General features: G+C 35.6%; 1 long non-coding RNA gene across 1 annotated transcript in view; it reads right to left on the minus strand.

The window, feature by feature from the left end:
• Positions 1–11,481, minus strand: part of LOC116664282 — a 33,100-nt gene extending 21,619 nt beyond the window's left edge. The window contains exons 1-2 of the long non-coding RNA XR_004320717.1: positions 11,467–11,481; positions 4,775–4,872 (exon numbers count right to left, since the gene is read on the minus strand). This is a non-coding gene — a long non-coding RNA (uncharacterized LOC116664282). The remainder of the gene's footprint in view (positions 1–4,774; positions 4,873–11,466) is intronic.
• Between the last annotated feature and the right edge of the window lie 6,524 nt (positions 11,482–18,005).

Below are 18,005 nucleotides of genomic sequence, written 5' to 3' on the forward strand. Positions count from 1 at the left end.
ACCCAAATTTTAATTTAGTAGGTAATGTTTCAGCAACTTTCCTCATTTAAAAAAAAGCATAATCTTTGTGCCTGCTTGAGATTATACTGAGACTTTTACTTATAGATTTTTGTTACAGGAATGAGAGGGGGACACAAATATAGGAAGCCTGGAATAGAACAGAGTGAACTGTATGTGAACAGCCGTCCTGAAACCAGTCTGATTTCCTGGGCCTGTTGCAAAGAAGGAGCAGCAGCTCAAGCCTTGGAAAGTGACCCTGAGGCTTAACCACACACGAGTTTGGGGGTGGCTAAGAGAACCACCGCATCTGAGGGCCTTCGTGATCTGACACCAACTTATCATTTTGTTTGTTACTCGTCATTTTGTCTGCCACTATGTTATATTTGACTTTACTTTCTTTCTGCATGGGACTACTTACCATTTATCAAATCAAACTATATTTACTAACTATGAACACCCTGACTTAAACCATCAGCCTGAATTTCCATTACTTCCCTCTCCAGGTGCTCAAGTTTAATTCTTCATGGCTTTGGGTCTCAGACTAACAGATAGATGTTCCACACATTGAAATGGCCCTTTACAATAGTGAAGAGCCTTTCACACCTATTCTCTTATTTGGTTTTTACAAGAACCTTATCAGTATTTTAGGTTACAATTAAATTAGTTTAAAATACAATTTTTCAGATGAGGAAAATAGAAAACATAGATGTGCTTTAAACAACTATGAAGATCACATAAATATTGGAGAAGGAATTTGAAATTAAGTGATTTGTCTTAAAGTTTTTTTCCTCAATACCTTATATAATTCCATAATAGCTTTCATTTCACAAAATAACATAACTTAAGAACTGGGACAGCTCCTATAAATTTAATTTGGTTATCACTGACTCTTTCTTGCTTTCACTTTATTATTTTTTTCTGATAGGCTTCCTTGAAAGGTGAAATGGGCATAAACTGTCATCAGTGAATTTGAGTTCAAAAAAGTATTCCTGGTTAAATATATATCAAGTCTGCACTCTATGCTTTTGAGAACTGGGGCTTTGTGATTAAGTCTGTCACATGAAAAAAATGAAAATTAAAAAAATATCTCTATGAAGGTCCAATACGATTGCCAAACACTAATTTTTGAAATGGCAATTTGCTGTTTCCATGTTATAGAATAATATTTAATTTATCCAGAAATGTTAAAACCAACTACGGTTCCAAATGGTCAGAAATTATAATGCAGGGTTTGAACTGACTTGTCGAAAGTGCTAAGCTCCAGATTTAAAAAGTTTCATGAGTAACTTTGATTTTCCCAAAGAGATACGTGAGCCTTTGGCACATACAGGCTTTGCGGTAAGTATTTTGATTTCCAAAGGAATGTTTGGGAAATGCCAAACCAGCATAAATCATAAAGCTTAAAAGTGCCTGCCTCTCCTCCTCCTCCTCCTACTGCATGTCTTGCTGAAGTTTCTACACCTTTATGTACCACAAAGAGGCTGAAATGTATCGGAAAACTGTAGTTGGAGGTGAGGGAAAATAGGAGGAAAGATTACATTTTGTCAGTCCTTTTATTCTTTATCATTAGTTTCTAGGTTTTGGACAGTAGAGTGAGATGAAAGAAGGTCCCTGCTGTCTTACTGAAAGACAAAGTCATGATTCCTGGTGTTCAGGGACAAGCCCTGGGTTGAATACATCACAGTTACATCTTGGGCATGTCTTAGTTCTATGCTGGCAGAGAAAAATGCTGCTGGACATTTTTGGGGTGTGCGAGTGAGACAAGAGAAGAGAAGTTAAAATGATTTGAGGGTTATTGTGGCCACAGAGAGGTTTGAGAAGGAGACCAAAAGTCTTACAGCTTGTGTTTGATTATTTCCACTCTTGTTGCCATATGTATTTTGAGGCTTTTTCAGCTGTTCCTCACTGTGTCGTTGAAAGAAGAACGTTGAACTGAGATTTTACAGAACTGGGTTTCAGTTATGACTTCAACACTCCCTGTTTCTGTAATGTTTGGCCAAATCACTTAGTTTCTCTAGTTATCTCTTTTCCTTATTAATAGCACAAAATAGACACTAGCATTCTTTTATAACTTATAGAACTATTGTGAGGCACAAGTAAACTAATAGATAATGAAAACCCATGCATCGCATAAAGCACTAAAGAAATCTATGGAATTATTGGGATTGTATCATAAAAAATGAGTCTAGAATCTTTTGTATTTTTAATATTCATGTAATCACATTGTCCTACCATATTTTTATTTAATGAGATTGCAGCTTTCGATAGGCACACTGAAAAAAAAAAGAATCTGAGACTAAGACAGTAATCTGGCCTAAGATTTCTCCTGGTGGCAAGGGACTTCACGAAGAGAGCATTCAGATTTCAGGTGTTCTACCTTGTCTACATTTTAGGTTGGGTACCGTGTGCCAAAGGGATGTGCCATCCCCTTACAAACTCCCGCCATCTGCTGGAAGGCCCCTCCTCAGGAGCCAGAATAGCATGGCAATACTTTTCTCCCCTTCCTTCTTTCCTTCATTACTGCCACAAGCAGCCACGTACTAACAATTTACCTACACGAATAAAGAAAATATTTATTCTAGTGCCCAAACTTGTTTATAGAAGTCAGAATTTTTTATTATGAGTTTCCTTTAAGCCCTCAGACAATGGTACATCTGATATCATTTAAATTTCCAATTTATACATTTCACTGAAGAAGACTCACTATACTGAAATAGCAGCATCACTGAAATGTGAATGAGACTTGGTGCACTAATTTTTAATTTGGCCATTTGCCTACTCACTGAAGCAGGAGAAGAGATGAAGATAACCTGCTTAGGATGGACTAGGAAAATCCTTTTATTCTGGCATTGGGAGTCAGAGGGGACGGGTTCCACCTTGTGTGCATAACACATCTATAAAGTGAAGTATGTCATTCCATTTACTCCACCAACACCTATAGTTCTGGTAGTTAAGACTCTCACTGAGGGTCGATTATAAACAAAGAAGAGGAATTTCTTTGCCATCTACTTAAGCAATTCAACCAATCTTTTATTTAAAATATGTAAATGAACAAAGGAGGAAAATTGGATAGGCATTTAAGAAAAGCCAGCAGCACAAATAAAAATTGCTAAAATAAAAAAAAAAAAGCATGCTCTTGAGAAGTGAATAAAATTCATGGAAGAAAAAAATAACTAAAAGTCCATTTTGCTAAAATTTTTGGGAGTGTTTAAAAAGTATATTTCATCCATAAAATAAAAAATACAAGAAATATGCTCCCTCTAGAAAGATGCACTAAGAAAAAAGAAAGAGTTTGTTTTGGCTACATTTTAAAAAATCAATAGCAGAACTAGAGGAAAATTCAAGTAATTCTCTCAGAATATTATTCAAAGATGAAAATTTTGATAGAAAAGATGAGAGACAGAGAGACCCAAAATCCATCTAATGAAAATGGGAAGAGGGGATTCTACAGAAACCATAGAAGAAATATACCCACTGTTGATTAAGATTACAAAAACGGTTCCATATAGTGAAATTTCATAACCTTAATTAAAAAGAGAAGACCTAACATTTTTTATAGAGAAAAACAAAGAAACAACATCCAAATAGTACATCTATAAATTAGCAAAGCAAATGGCATCAGATTTCTCATCTGCACATAAGTTCCTAGTTGACAATAGAACTAAAAGTTCAGAGAAAAGATAAGATTTTTTAAAATTGAGGTACAGTCAGTTACAGTGTGTCAATTACTGGTGTACGCCACAATGTCCCAGTCATGTATATACATACATATAAAACAATAAGATTTAAACCTAAACATTTCTTTATAGATATTACTAGTCAAGTGTGTATGCCAAATTAAGACTTTTTTAGACATTGAATGATTCAAAAAGTACATGTAAAATAATATGAGGAAATGCAAAGGCAAAATTTAAATAAAATCCCCAGAAGTACAACTATCTGGGAAATGGTCTTCAGCATTTACTTCATAAGCTACACACACTCACCCTCCCCACCAACACACACAAATAAAAGGTTAGCATCTGCCATGGAACCTGCTTAAGATGGCTAAATAAGTATTTGTTAAATAAAGGCTTTGAATTCATATCATAGTCCATGGTTGAAGTTCTAGATAAACATTACCTTCCCTTCAGATATTTTGGGCTATATATTTTTCTTTTTGGAGTTTGGCCAAAGATAAAGCAAGAGACCAAGCTTTCATCATTTAAGCTGGAGAACAGAGACAGAGACAGAGACAGAGACACAGAGAAGTTCCCCCAATTTTATTTTGTCACATAGCACAAAGAAAATTATAAAAGATGCGATAATTGATGTGATACATAAAAAGAGCATATGGGACTTGAAAAATTCTAGCTGCCTAATAGTAGAATGACCATCTATTAGCCAAATAGAGATATTTGATATCAAGTATTAAATACAAGTGAACTTATTTACAAAACAGAAATGGACTCACAGACATACAAAACAAATACATGGTTACTAAAGGGAGGGGTAATAAATTAGGAGTTTGGGATTAGCAGACACAAACTACTATATAGAAAATAGATAAACAACAAGGTCCTATTGTATGGAACAGGGAATTATATTCAATATCCTCTAATAAACCACAATGGCAAAGAATATATATGTGTATAACTGAATCACTTTGCTGTACACCAGAAATTAACACAACATTGTAAATCAACTATACTTCAAAAATAAAATAAGATAAAATAAAAAACAAAGAGAGATATTTGAGAGTGAAAAAGGGTGCTAAAATAATAAAAATACATACCTCAAAAGTTACATAATCATTGCCCAGATTTGGTCAAACTCAATTTTCTGGGCACAGCCCTCCAGAATATCAAATCTGCTCGAGACTTTTGATATCAACTGCAATAATAATAATAATAATTACTATTATTATTCTCTGGGAATGAGGCTTTTTTCAACTTTTTTATTTAGTTATAGTCATTTTACAATGCTGTGTCAAATTCCAGTGTAGAGCACAATTTTTCAGTTATACATGAACATACATATATTCATTGTCACATTTTTTTTTTGCTGTGAGCTACCACAAGATCTTGTATATATTTTCATGTGCTATACAGTATAATCCTGTTTATCTATTCTGCACATGCCTGTCAGTATCTACAAATTTTGAACTCCCACTCTGTCCCTTCCCACCCCCTGCCCCCTTGGCAACCACAAGTTTGTATTCTATCTCTATGAATCTGTTTCTGTTTTGTCTTTATGTTCTTTTCTTTTTTTTTTAAGATTCCACATATGAACGATTTTTCTTTCTCTTTCTGGCTTACTTCACGTAGAATGACATTCTCCAGGAATATCCATGTTGCTGCAAATGGTGTTATGTTGTCTTTTTTATGGCTGAACAGTATTCCATTGTATAAATATACCACATCTTCTTTGTCCAGTCATCTGTTGATGGACATTTAGGCTGTTTCCATGTCTTGGCTGTTGTAAATAGTACTGCTATGAACATTGGGGTGCAGGTGTCATCGTGAAGTAGGGTTCCTTCTGGATATATGCCCAGGAGCAGGATTCCTGGGTCATGTGGTAAGTCTATTCCTAGTCTTTTGAATAATCTCCATACTGTTTTCCACACTGGCTGCACCAAACTGCATTCCCACCAGCAGTGTAGGAGGGTTCCCTTTTCTCCACAGCCTCTCCAGCATTTATTGTTTGTGGACTTTTGAATGATGGCCATTCTGACTGGTGTGAGGTGCTACTTCATTGTAGGTTTGATTTGCATTTCTCTGATAATTAGTGATATTGAGCATTTTTTCATGTGCCTATTGATCATTTGTGTTTCTTCCTTGGAGAATTGCTTGTTTAGGTCTTCTGCCCATTTTTGGATTGGGTTGTTTGTTTTTTTGGATTGGGTTGTTTGTTTTTTTTCTTATTTGGCTACTAAAGGATTTTGTTTGCCATTGAGTGCTGTTTTATTAGCAAATACCAATTAAATTTAAGGCTTCCCACTCAAAATACATGAAAAGCACTGATCAGTGTTTTGGTTTCTGTTAGTTTGTAAGGAGACAATACATTTTTAAAATTCTCCCAAGGCTTCATGTTGAAGTTTATCTTTACTCTCTTGGTTTCTTGTTTGTTTTGTTTTTTCATAGAAAAGACTATATACATTAGTAAATCCTAATTCAAAGACTTCTTTTGTGTGAGAGTTTTACATTTGATTTGTTTTCTCTTTCAGATTAGGTTGCGTGGCTTTTGGGGAGATGTGTATGTGTGAGGGGCAGGGCTGTGAGTTTTTTACTTTCTTAAATATGTTTTTTGGTGCCGTAAAAAAAAAAAGTATATGCTTCAGTGCCATTAAGCATATTCACAGAGTTGTGCAAACTCACCAGCCACTTCTTGTCATCCCAAACTGAAACTCTGTGTCATATCCACTAAACACTAACTCATCTTTCTCCATGCTTCCTCCCCTCAGCCCCTGGTTAACTGGTCTACATTCCAACTCTACAAATATGAATACTCTCTGACTTCATGTAAGTTGTCTTATACAATATCTTTTTATGTCTGGTTGATTTTATCAGAGTTCATTTAAATTGTAGCATGTGTCAGAATTTCATTCCTGTTTTAAGCTGAACAGTATTCCATTGTGTGTGTGTGTGTGTGTGTGTGTATAAATATTTTGTTTATTCATTTATCCATGAATGATGGACACTCAGGTTGTTTCCACCTTTTGGCTACTGTGAATACTACTACTACTATGAACATGGGTGTACAAATATCTGTTAGAGTCTCTGCCTTCAATTATTGTAGGTATTTAACTAGAAGTGAAATTGCTGGGTTATATGGTAATTCTATTTTTAATTTTTTGAAGAAGTATCACCCTGCTCTCCAAAATAGCTGCACCATCTTACATTCCCACCAGTAATGCACAAGGATTCCAATTTCTCCACAACCTTGCCCAAACTTGTTATTTTCTGAGGTTTTATTTTTTGTTTATTTGTTTGCTTTTTTTGTAACAGCCATCCTCATGGGTGTGAAGTGGTGTCTCATTATGGCTTTGATTTGCATTTTCCTAGTGATTAGTGAGGCTATCTTTCCATGAGTTTATTGATCATTTTTACATACCTCCATTGGAGAAATGTCTGTTCAAGTCCTTTGCCCATTTTTTGATGTCTAGTGTTAGTAATATGTGGAACATTTACAGTGTTTTGTATCATATAAGACAACGATGATGGAACTACTAACAGTCAATTCACCTTGCAAACAATGTAAACTAATGGTATTGACAAATACAGTACAGTACTGTAAATGATTTTGCCTTTCTTATGATTTTCTTAAATTTTCTTTTCACTAGTTTACTTTATTTTAAGAATAAAGTATATAATACATATGACAAACAAAATACCTTTTAATAGACTGTTTATGTTACCGATGAGGCTTCCAGTCGACAGTAGGCTATCAGTAGCTAAGTTTTGGGAAGTCAAAAGTTATACATGGATTTTCGACTGCGTGAGGATCAGTGCCCCTATTCCCCTTTGTGTTGTTCAAGGGCCAACTGTATACTCCCACCAGCAGTGTATGAGGGTTCTAGTTGCTCTTATATCCTCATTAACACTTAGTATTGTTAAGCTTTTTTTAAATTAGCTATTCTTTTGAGCATGTATTGATATCTAATTTTGATTTAAATTTGTATTTCCTGTGAATAACAATTAAGCATTTTTAATATCTTAATTGGAAGAAACTGTATATAATTGGAATCCATACTTTTCAGATATTCATATTGCAGAAGTTTTTTTCCAGTGTGTGATCTGTCTTTTTACTCTCCTCATTACAGCTTCTAATAATTAGTGTTTGTGTATATAAAAATGTGTGGCGTGTGTGTGTGTGCATTGTGTTTAATTTCCCCTTCTATACTGTTCATCTTCATATTCTTTAGAGAAACTAATCAGACGCCTTTCTTGTTTGGAACAACACCCTTTAAATACTTCATACCTTTATATCCATTAATGATCAGACAATTTGACTTTTGTTTTTATGTTTGATCATTTTTAAGGTCATATTTTGAGGAAACTGAAGTTCTTATAGAGGAAGTGACTTCTTCAATACCTCTTAACGGTTGTTACTGGAGCAGATTTCAAATCACAATCCTTTAATTCTGCTGATATCCCTACATGCTTCCCATTGACAAGAGCCTCTAAATAATACATTCAGTATACCCACTAAAAGGTTTTTTTAAAATCAAACTTTCCACAATTTACTTACTCAAGATTCAGGTTATTTAAATTTTTTGGACAGTTCTAATTATTTTTTCCATAATAGTTCCAAAAAGCTTCTGCAAATCACAGCCTCTCTGTCCTGACCTGATAGAACTGTAGAGCAGACTCCTTAGGGTAACTTTGCTTTTATGAGAACTGACAATTCATGTCTCCCCAAAAGCACTCTCATTTTTCCTTTGCTCTCAAGTCTGCTATTTTAATCTAGTCAGTTGCAAAGGAAAAGAAGATTAAAGCAGGGTAAGGCGTTACACACACACACAAAAGCACTGTACTGAAGAGGAAAACAGAATCTTGTGATTTTGGTATCCAATAAACGCTTGATTTTAGAAAAAAAAAAAAAACTTAGAAACATGGTATTTCAAATAACCTGACAGATGTTGTTTTAAGTGATGCTATACAATTGTTATATTTCTTCCTAAAAAGACATAGAAGCAATAATGATGAGTATAAATAATCTCAAAATAATTTTGCACAACTAAAACTGCACTATTTAAGTAGTGTATCCCAGAGCTTCCTAGCTACAATTAATACATGTGCTTCAAATGTCCTTTTACATTTTATGCCCTAAGTTAATAATCACTAGAGGCTCATGGACTTAAACAAAGTTGTATTGCAATGAATGCATATAGATGCTTTGGAAAGAATTAATACGGTATTACCACAGGATACTGTTTACTTTGCTGCTCCTTAGAAATCATATCTTCCCTATTAGCCACAAGGCTTTAAGGAGGGTAGCTATCAACTGCAATACTTACCATTTGCAGTCACCTATCCTTGAACTATTGATGTAGTCTTTGACTTCACCATCTCCCTAGGGTCTGATACCTAATCAGTTGCCAAATCCTGTTGATTTGGCCATAGTTGTAGAAATGGAGAGAAAGGGAGATTTATCTCCATTCCCCAGCTATTACTTTAAAGAGGTACCACTATTGCTTCTTCGAGCAATTGCAAGAGCACCATCCAGTTTGCCATTTCTCCTGGCTCTTCTTAATCTAATCCATTTATTCCACCTGGATAATTTTTCAACAATACTAACAGGATGCTGCTTTGGTTTTATTCAAAATCTCCCAGTGATTTCTATTTTATTTTGGCAATGTAATTCCAGGGTTTTAGCGTAATGCTCAAGTTTCCACATGACCTGGCCCTAAGCTCTTTTTTTTTCAAACCTTCCCCCCATCATTCCTCTACTATACTTTATATCCCACTCTCCTAAGTCTCTAAGATTTTCACATGGTGTGTGCCATTGCTTACTGAAGTCTTCTATCACAAGGCTTTCAACCTACCCACCTTGAAAACAGCACTTAAAACATATTTAAGTACTAAATATCTTACAAAAATGATTTCAGCTATTTCTTATAAACACAACCTACTGACTGTCAAGCACTAGTAGAGACTGTTTCAGTTCTGACAAGTATCCATCAATGTTAGAATAAAACAAACTCCATGCTGATGTGTTAATTTCTCTCTAGTGGGATGAACAAACTTCTAGCTTCTTTCTAAATAAGTCTTCTATAAACTACGGTACTTCCTCTGGCCACAGGAATAACTGCCATTATTCAATTAAATGTATCCGATGAAAGAGAAAAAGCACACATTAACTGAAGTGAGAAATAGGCAGAATGGTCTCATTTCTCCATTGTCATCTACTTTTTCACTCACTTAGACCTTTATATCTGTTCAGTGAACTCCCTTTTATGTGGCACAGGGAAACAATTTCTCTCTAAAAAGGAAGACAGTGTCAATGAGCATAGATTTCATAAATGATTCTGATTTTAATGAGATTGAAACTGTCTTCCTGTGTGGAGTTTTAAAAGGTGACTCATTACCAGGAACTAGATTTAATGAGGCCTCATTTATTCAAAAGCTTTTAGAATGTGGTATTCCACATAACTGAAATTTTCAGAAAGTTTAAATGATATTCTAAAATTTTCTTTTAAAAAAACCCTTTGAAAATAGGTATCTTCCTTTGTTGTTTTCTACAATACAGGACATTGGTCTATTTTTGTTGAGCTTGGGGGTTTATCATTATGGATATTCCTTAAGTTATTATTGAGCCATATGGTCTATAGTGGCTTTAATAACTTCTCAAATTTTGGGTGGTCAGCTGACATCTCTTTCATAATAAATTTACTTTCAGTTAAGAATATTTCTCTTGCTCTTGTTTCCTCCTTTTATCTTTTGTGAACCAAAAAACAGGTGGCCAAAGAAATCAAGAATCATATACTATATAAAAGGGCAAAATACTTCTATGTGACAGTTCACAATTTATAAAACACTGGAGTAGACATTACTCTGTTTAATCATCAAAGCAATTCTGAGGGGCAGATATTATCTACATTTACAAATAAGAAAGTGGGAGCTGAGATAAGTAGATCATATTTTGTTAAGTCCATATAGCCAGTAAGTGTATCTATAGAACTTGAACCCAAACCTGTTGCCTCCATCTATGGTATATTTTGCATTGCTGTATAGTTTCCAGCAATTTGATAAGGTCTGAGTAAGATCTCATGAGGTAGTAGGCAAGACTATGTGAAACCAATTTCCTGTCCTCAATGGTTTCATTTTTTAAACTTTGGTCCAAAGCTGTTTTGAAGAGGGATAAATGCTCCAGAAGTAGGATCACTGACTAGCTGGATAGTTGGTGTGCTGCAAAAGTTACAACTGATCTCTAATAGCTGTAAAATATAATTCTGAACATACTGACTCCCAGACATAGTAAATTCCTAGAAGATGTGGAATAAGGATGCCTAATGGACTTAGAGATCATTAGTATCATGCTCACGGGGACTCAAAGGTACTCTTTGTTGATAAAAAATTATTGCAAACAATGAAAACTTCCAGGAGCAGAGGTTCCTGGGTGAGCCCAAACTGAGCTGACATCTAGCAGAGCTTTCGGTTTTGAGGCCTAATAACTCAGAAGAGAGAGGCTCCCTCTTTCCCAACCTTCATCTGTACTTGTCTCAAAGCAAATCAAAGGGGAGATGAGGAAAATGGGACAATTGATATAGATTTTGTCTCCCCACTCAAGAAGGGTTTATTGCTCATGAAAGAAAGAGATTAGTTTTTAAGTTGACGAATATACCTTTATAAAATATTTTATGTCTTTGAGCATAAGGAGTATTACTTCCTAGTTCAGATGAAAAAATCTGACTGCTTGTTTGAAAGAGGGTGTTTCCACTACTTTTTACACAGGCCAAACATACTAGAGTCCTGGGAGACTTACTTTCACGGTGGTTCCTTGGAGAGCAGAGGCTGATATGCAAATGGGTTATATGAAGCAAGAGAGTTAAAATATGGAGACCATCTCATGATGATTATAGTTGACTTGCATTGTGACACACTCACTTAGGACTCCCTGAAAGACAAAGGAAGGAGATGTATGTAAGGGATTAAAGGTCACACATGAGTACACTGTATGTGCAAAATGAGGGAAGGAGGAGTCAAGACAGGAGGTGTGTATGCGCAAAGAACTGGAATTTTGGTTTATTGATGAGTATGGAACTTCACTAATGTCTACAATTTGAAGATGCTTGTTCGACACGTATAATTAAGATTTCTATCAGGCACTGATGGGTCAGTGGCATATTGTGGAGCTTTTCTACTATATTAGAATGAAGAGAATGTTTGAACTGTTAGATATTAAAAAAATGAACTAGGTATTTTAGATCTCCTATTTGAGGAATATTCCAAACAAAATGAGAAGAGACCACACTACCCATGCACTAAATACCCATTTGCTTATTTCCCTAGGTGGAAGATTGATCGCTAGGCTGATCAAGTAGAATAGACAATTTCAAAGAGGAATTTTCCCCAAGATACGTAAAACAATAATAGCTAGCTGTTTTAAAATAAATTTAGGGTGCCGGTTGTATACAATTATCAAATAATTTATTGAAAATGTATAGGAATGAGGTGGATGTTTGAAACCCAGGTTTAGCTGGAGTAGTTTATGGCTACATGCACTAAGGAAGAGCCATCTCCTAGAAATCATAGAGAACTCAAGCAGAGAAAGGTCCTAAATATCAGGGCTGAGCTCCGTTTAGACATGGGGAAACTAAACCAAGGAGAGGGATGTTAATCTGGCACATGTGAATCCTGAACAGAAGTATCAAGCTTTTTTGATTCCATTTAATTCTCTTTTTTTCTCCCTTTGTCGTATTCTTATTCTTAGGAAATAATCTCAAGGATGTTATTAAAAGATAAAATGCACATATTTCTAAAATCAAAGCGAATCATACTGATGCTACCATGGGGCAACTGATCTTTATGGAGAGAATTAAATTTGGTAGAGCTATAATTACCATCTCGTTGATGCTTCTAATTTTGACCTAAACAAGTAACCTATATTTGTCTCTAAAAAGTGCATCATCTATATAATTACTAAACTCAATAGTAAGGATAACTTATCACCACATTAAATAAAGAAAACTGGAGACAGAAATATCAGGTATGTTTATGAACTTTATAATACCAAAATCAGAAATAGAAAATTAGGGTTGTAGATTTTTTAAAGTTAAATCCTATGAAGGGACAAAATAGAGGAAGAAATCAGTTTCCTAGAGAAGAGCTATTAATTGGTTAAAAGGCATTCGACACAAGGAGCAAAAAGATTGTAGTTAGTATAGGATTTTCCTTTACTCAAGTGATACATTTCCTTGCTGTTTTAATAATAACGTTGAAGTAATTGTATTTCCTCAGGAACATTTTATGCAAAAGATGTTGCTCAATATGAATGCCTGTTAATAGGCTATAGCTCATAAAGCAATAACTTATCTCAGTACATCAACAAAGGGAGTATAAAATTGTATAGGAAAACCTTCTGGTCAGACTGGCTATCAAAGAACATAGTTTATGGCTTTGGAAATGGAAAATGAATTTATAGTTTGAAGTGCCAAAAAGATAAGCTTGTACCTGAATATTTTGTCCTCAATTAACTGATAGTGTGTTTTCTATTTTGAGTACAAGACTAGAATAAAGCTTACTATATATTATAAAAGACTGTCTAACATGCACATAAAAATCAAATTATTATGGAGGCCTGATTTGTGCTTTGATAAATTTATTAAAAAGAGTCTTCATTTTAAATTCTGTTGACCAAATCTATACATTGTGTGTCCTGCGTGGTCATAGGGACTATTGAGAATCCAATGATGGGACAACCCATGAAGGGTTTATAATCTATGGGAAAAACACATGCGAACTGTGACAGGTTGACAGCGATCTATTGAAACAGATGCACAATTGGTACTACTGAAGGACAAAGAAGGATTAATCTCAACTTGGGTAGTTTGGAAAGGCTTTAAAGAGTGCTATGGTTTGAAAAGTCAACTCTGAGTCAGGAAGGGAACAGAGCATTCCTGACAGAATAAAAGGTGTCCAGAAACAGGAAAGTTAAGAGTAAACTTGGAGACAGAGAAAGTAATTGGATGAGGCTGCAGAACTGGGAGGAACAGAGAGATGGGGAAGGGAGGGAGGCTTGTGTGTGATGTTTCATATGCGGTCACTGTCAACCCAGTGAGTTTATCGCATGGCAGTTATAGGAGATCACAGGTGTGAAAGCTCCAGAGACAGCTTAGGAAAGAGCCTGAGCCTGCAGACCAGAGGTGGAAGCACTGAGCCATCCTGGCCTTGAGTCTTGTGGCTAATGAGTAGCAGAGATTTCTCTGCATCACTGGTGCCCTCTTTTTCACTTCTTTACCATTCACTGGGCAGCAGTCATCTACACTCAATCTATCCTAGTTCCTGGTAATGTCCAACTTATTTCCATTCCTTATATTTACCCAATGAGTTGTCCTTGAGATCTTACGTTTTGCTGCTCCCAAGTCATCTTTCAGCCAAACATCCTTCATCCCATGCTTTATCCTTTGTCTCATCCCTTAGGCAGCTACTATTCGTGCTTCAAGATTCATTTCAAATGACATTCTTTTGTGAAGGATTTTCTGACAGCACGTAGGTAGAATATGTTTCTCAGTCCACCCAAAACTCTTGGATACTCTGTATCATGTACCTGTATACCATATGTATTTGTGCCAGCTCAAAGAAGAAGGTTATTGTTATTTGTTATTGAAGTATAATTGATTTACAATGTGTTAGTTTCAGGTGTACAGAAAAGTGATTCAATTATACATACACATATGTATGTATATTCTTTTTGCAGATTCTTTTCCATTATAGGTTATTACAAGATATCACATATAGTTTCCTGTGCTATACAGTATGTCCTTGTTTTTTTTTTTAATCTATGTTATATATAGTAGTGTGCATACGTTCATCCCAAACTCCTAATTTATCCCTCCCCCAACCCTTTTCCCCTTTAGTAACCATACTTTGTTTTCTACATCTGTGAATCTATTTCTGATTTGTAAATAAGTTCATTCGTATCATTTCTTTTAGATTTCACATATAAGTGATATCATATGATGCTTGTCTTTCTCTGACTTACTTCACTTAATATGATAATCTCCAGGTTCATCTATGTTGCAGCAAAAGGCATTATTTCATTATTTTTTATGGCTAAGTAATATATAATAAAAAGAAGGTATATCTAAGGGGGATCCTTTAAGTCAAATGCCTCATAAAACATGTTGTCATCAAATTGATTTAAATAAATCATGGAACTTATCTACTTTGTCAACACCTGTTGAGTCCCAGAAGAGCAAGACCTTCCATAGATCTCTGTTGCTAGGATATCGCCTGGTTTAGCCTGTCTACATAGGAGCTAAATAAATGGTTGAAAAGAGGAGTCTGGGGATGCAATCTTATTTGCTTTCATATTATAGCTTAGGAATATTTTCTCCTCACTAAGTGTCCATTAAAGCACAAAGTGTTATTTAAAAATCTTCTGGGCATATAATACCCCCAAATCATTCTGTTACAAGAAAAAGCACAGAGAACATTTCTTTAACCTCTTGCACTGCTGTACAAGCAACTGCAAACAATAATACACATGTGAAAGCATCCCATTTTAATTAATAATCTCAGCAAAGGCTGTTGTTCATTTCCACTGCAGCATTAGTCGCTTCTTATCACAAAGACTGTACCCCTCACGCACATATATACAGACACACACACTTAAAGAAGAGTGATATTCTACCTACCAGCTTGGGAGGAAAAGCAGAGAAGAAGACATCTTTTGTTAGTAAAGAGTAGCAAGTCTGTGATGGTTGATTATATGACTCTATGGGGTAAGAAGCAAGTTACTATCATATGTTTAAAGTATTTACTTTCCCACAACAAGTTGCTTAGTCCTTCAGAAATTGCTTAGGAAACAAGCAATGTGTTTAAGTTTTATGTGTTGTGTTGACCCTATTTTTTATCTCATACATGGAACACTCCTTTAATGCCCAACTAATTTTGCATGGGAAAGAGGACAGAATATAAGATTTAAAAATGAAAAGTTGCAGGGGAAAGCAGCTCACAATCTATTATAATCCTAAGGCCTTTAGCACACAATTAGAAGGTCCCCAGGATATAGGACTATGAATAGGACCGGTTGATGAGTTAATGGAATGTGGCTGAAGCTCTAGATAACAGACCAATAGACTATTGTACACATTAATTCTTTGCCCCCTTTTCCAGTCACTTTCTTTTCCAGCCAGTGTATGTTTTTGATGCCAGAGTCATCTTTTCCCTCTGTGTCCTACTTTGTGAAAGGCAATCATGGGGGAGAGAGATTTTCCTTCACCCACAATTCCTTTGCTTTTTTTTATGATTATTTTAAAAAAAATTCCTAGACTCTTTAAATAAAGAATAGGAAGTAGAATCAAAGTGCTCCTAGAATGCATATTTTATATTTTCTTCTGCTTAATAAAGAATGTGGTTGGGTTTTGTCTCTATTTCCCAGGACAGAACCTCTAGACCCTTGGAAATTCCCAGAATGTCTTTATTATTCATGGTGAACCCTTTGGGCCACATCTGATGGTTTATACTAACAAGGTGACTCACGGTGGGCCCCGAGATAGTTTAAACTAAGGAGATGACTCAGCATGGGAGCTGGTCGTGCCAGGAAGACCAACCACATGATTTAGAGGGTTGGGGCTCTGAGTCATGTGATTTGATGGGAGGAAAACTGGAGATTGAGTTCAACTGTGTGACCAATAATTAAATCAAGAATACGTATATAATAAAATCCCAATAAAAACTTTGGACACCAAAGCTCAGGGGGGCATCCCTGGATAGTAATACTCCCAAGTATTTGTACACATCGGTGTGCTGAGAAGGTAAATGCAACCCTGGGAACAATGGAAGTCTTGAATTTAAAACCCACACAGGCTTACCCTCCACATGTCTCCCTTTGATTATTTCTGATTTATATCCTTTTTGCTATAATAAAACTGTAATCTTAGGTGCAATGCTTTCCTGAGTTCTGTAAACCATTCTAGCATAATATTGAAACTGAGAAGATGATAGAAGCCCCTAAATTTGTAGCCAGCTGGTTAGAAGGAGGGTGACCCAAACTTTTGGCTGCTGTTTGAAGTGAGGGCAGTCTTATGAGGCACTTAACATGTGATGTTTGGCTCAACACCAGGTAGTTGGTGTCAGAAGTCATTGTACCCACCTTATTTTTCTGTGAGCATACATGTGAACTCAGGCAGGGTTAGTAATGTTCTCAGTGGCATACTCTGTTAGCAGAAAAACTGTGATGGGAGTCAGGTCTCATTTTTCTCATCCCTGTGTTCTTTGTTATAGCATGCTAGTTATCCACTCAGATTCCACCTTCATCTCCACAATAGACTTGTGATAGGGAAGAAAACAAAGAAAGCAAATGAATGGGTTGCCAGCATAGGCAAATCCAATATTATGACGCCATCTGATAGCAAGTGGTATTTACTTTTTACGAAAGGCTGAGAAGGTGCTGGGCACTTTGCTAAGTACTTTCCAGCCATGGTCTTATGTAATCCTTACAACCCTTTGACTATCTCCATTTAACAGATGAAGATACTGAGGCTCATAGACTCTAATACCCTGCCTCAAAAAGCAAAGATAGGCAGATAGTCATAGGGCTAGGATGTTGGGGAGGCAATGGAGAGTCTAAATGAAACAGACTCTGGAGGCAGACGACTTTGGTTTCCATATCAATTTGATCTGAATTGTGAGATATTTTAGGATTTATTTCTGATCGTTTTCTACAGAAAAATATCAAATTTGAAATAAATAGTTCTTTAAAACTAGCTAGTACATAAATGCAGTGCAATCTCTGCCTCCCATGCCTTTCCCACTTAATTTTTTAACATTTGTATTTAAGAAATAAAGTGTAAGAAATACAATTTATATGAGACTTTGTCAAGTGTGGAAAAAAGTTTTTTCTGGAATCCAAGAAATAATAATAACAACTCATTCAAAATAAAAATTTAAACTAAGAGTTATGTGGCCTTGAGCAAATATGTTAACCATTTGATGAGTCAGCTTTTTCTTCTGTTAAATGGAGATAATGGTACGAGCTTCACGCAGTTGCTGTGAAATATAAACTCCTTAGCACAGCGCCTGGCACACAGCAAGCACTGACAATAATTATTATCTGAGTTTGCATTATCAGCAATCATTATTATTAATAACACTCAGATGACTCCACTGTTACTGTTTAGTAACATACATACTCCTGTTTTGTATGCTTGTTTGGTAGAAGAAAGAATATTAAGAGAGGAATCAAATGATAGAGGACTTAGCATGATACTAAACTAGCTGACTCCAGATGAGCCACGTGTCTAAAAGGAGACAATTCCCTGAGTCAGCGTGAGTGTCAACTCCAATAACAAGCTGTGT

Source organism: Camelus ferus, chromosome 1 (genome assembly GCF_009834535.1).
Source record: "Camelus ferus isolate YT-003-E chromosome 1, BCGSAC_Cfer_1.0, whole genome shotgun sequence".
In the NCBI taxonomy this organism is placed as follows: Eukaryota; Metazoa; Chordata; class Mammalia; order Artiodactyla; family Camelidae; genus Camelus; species Camelus ferus.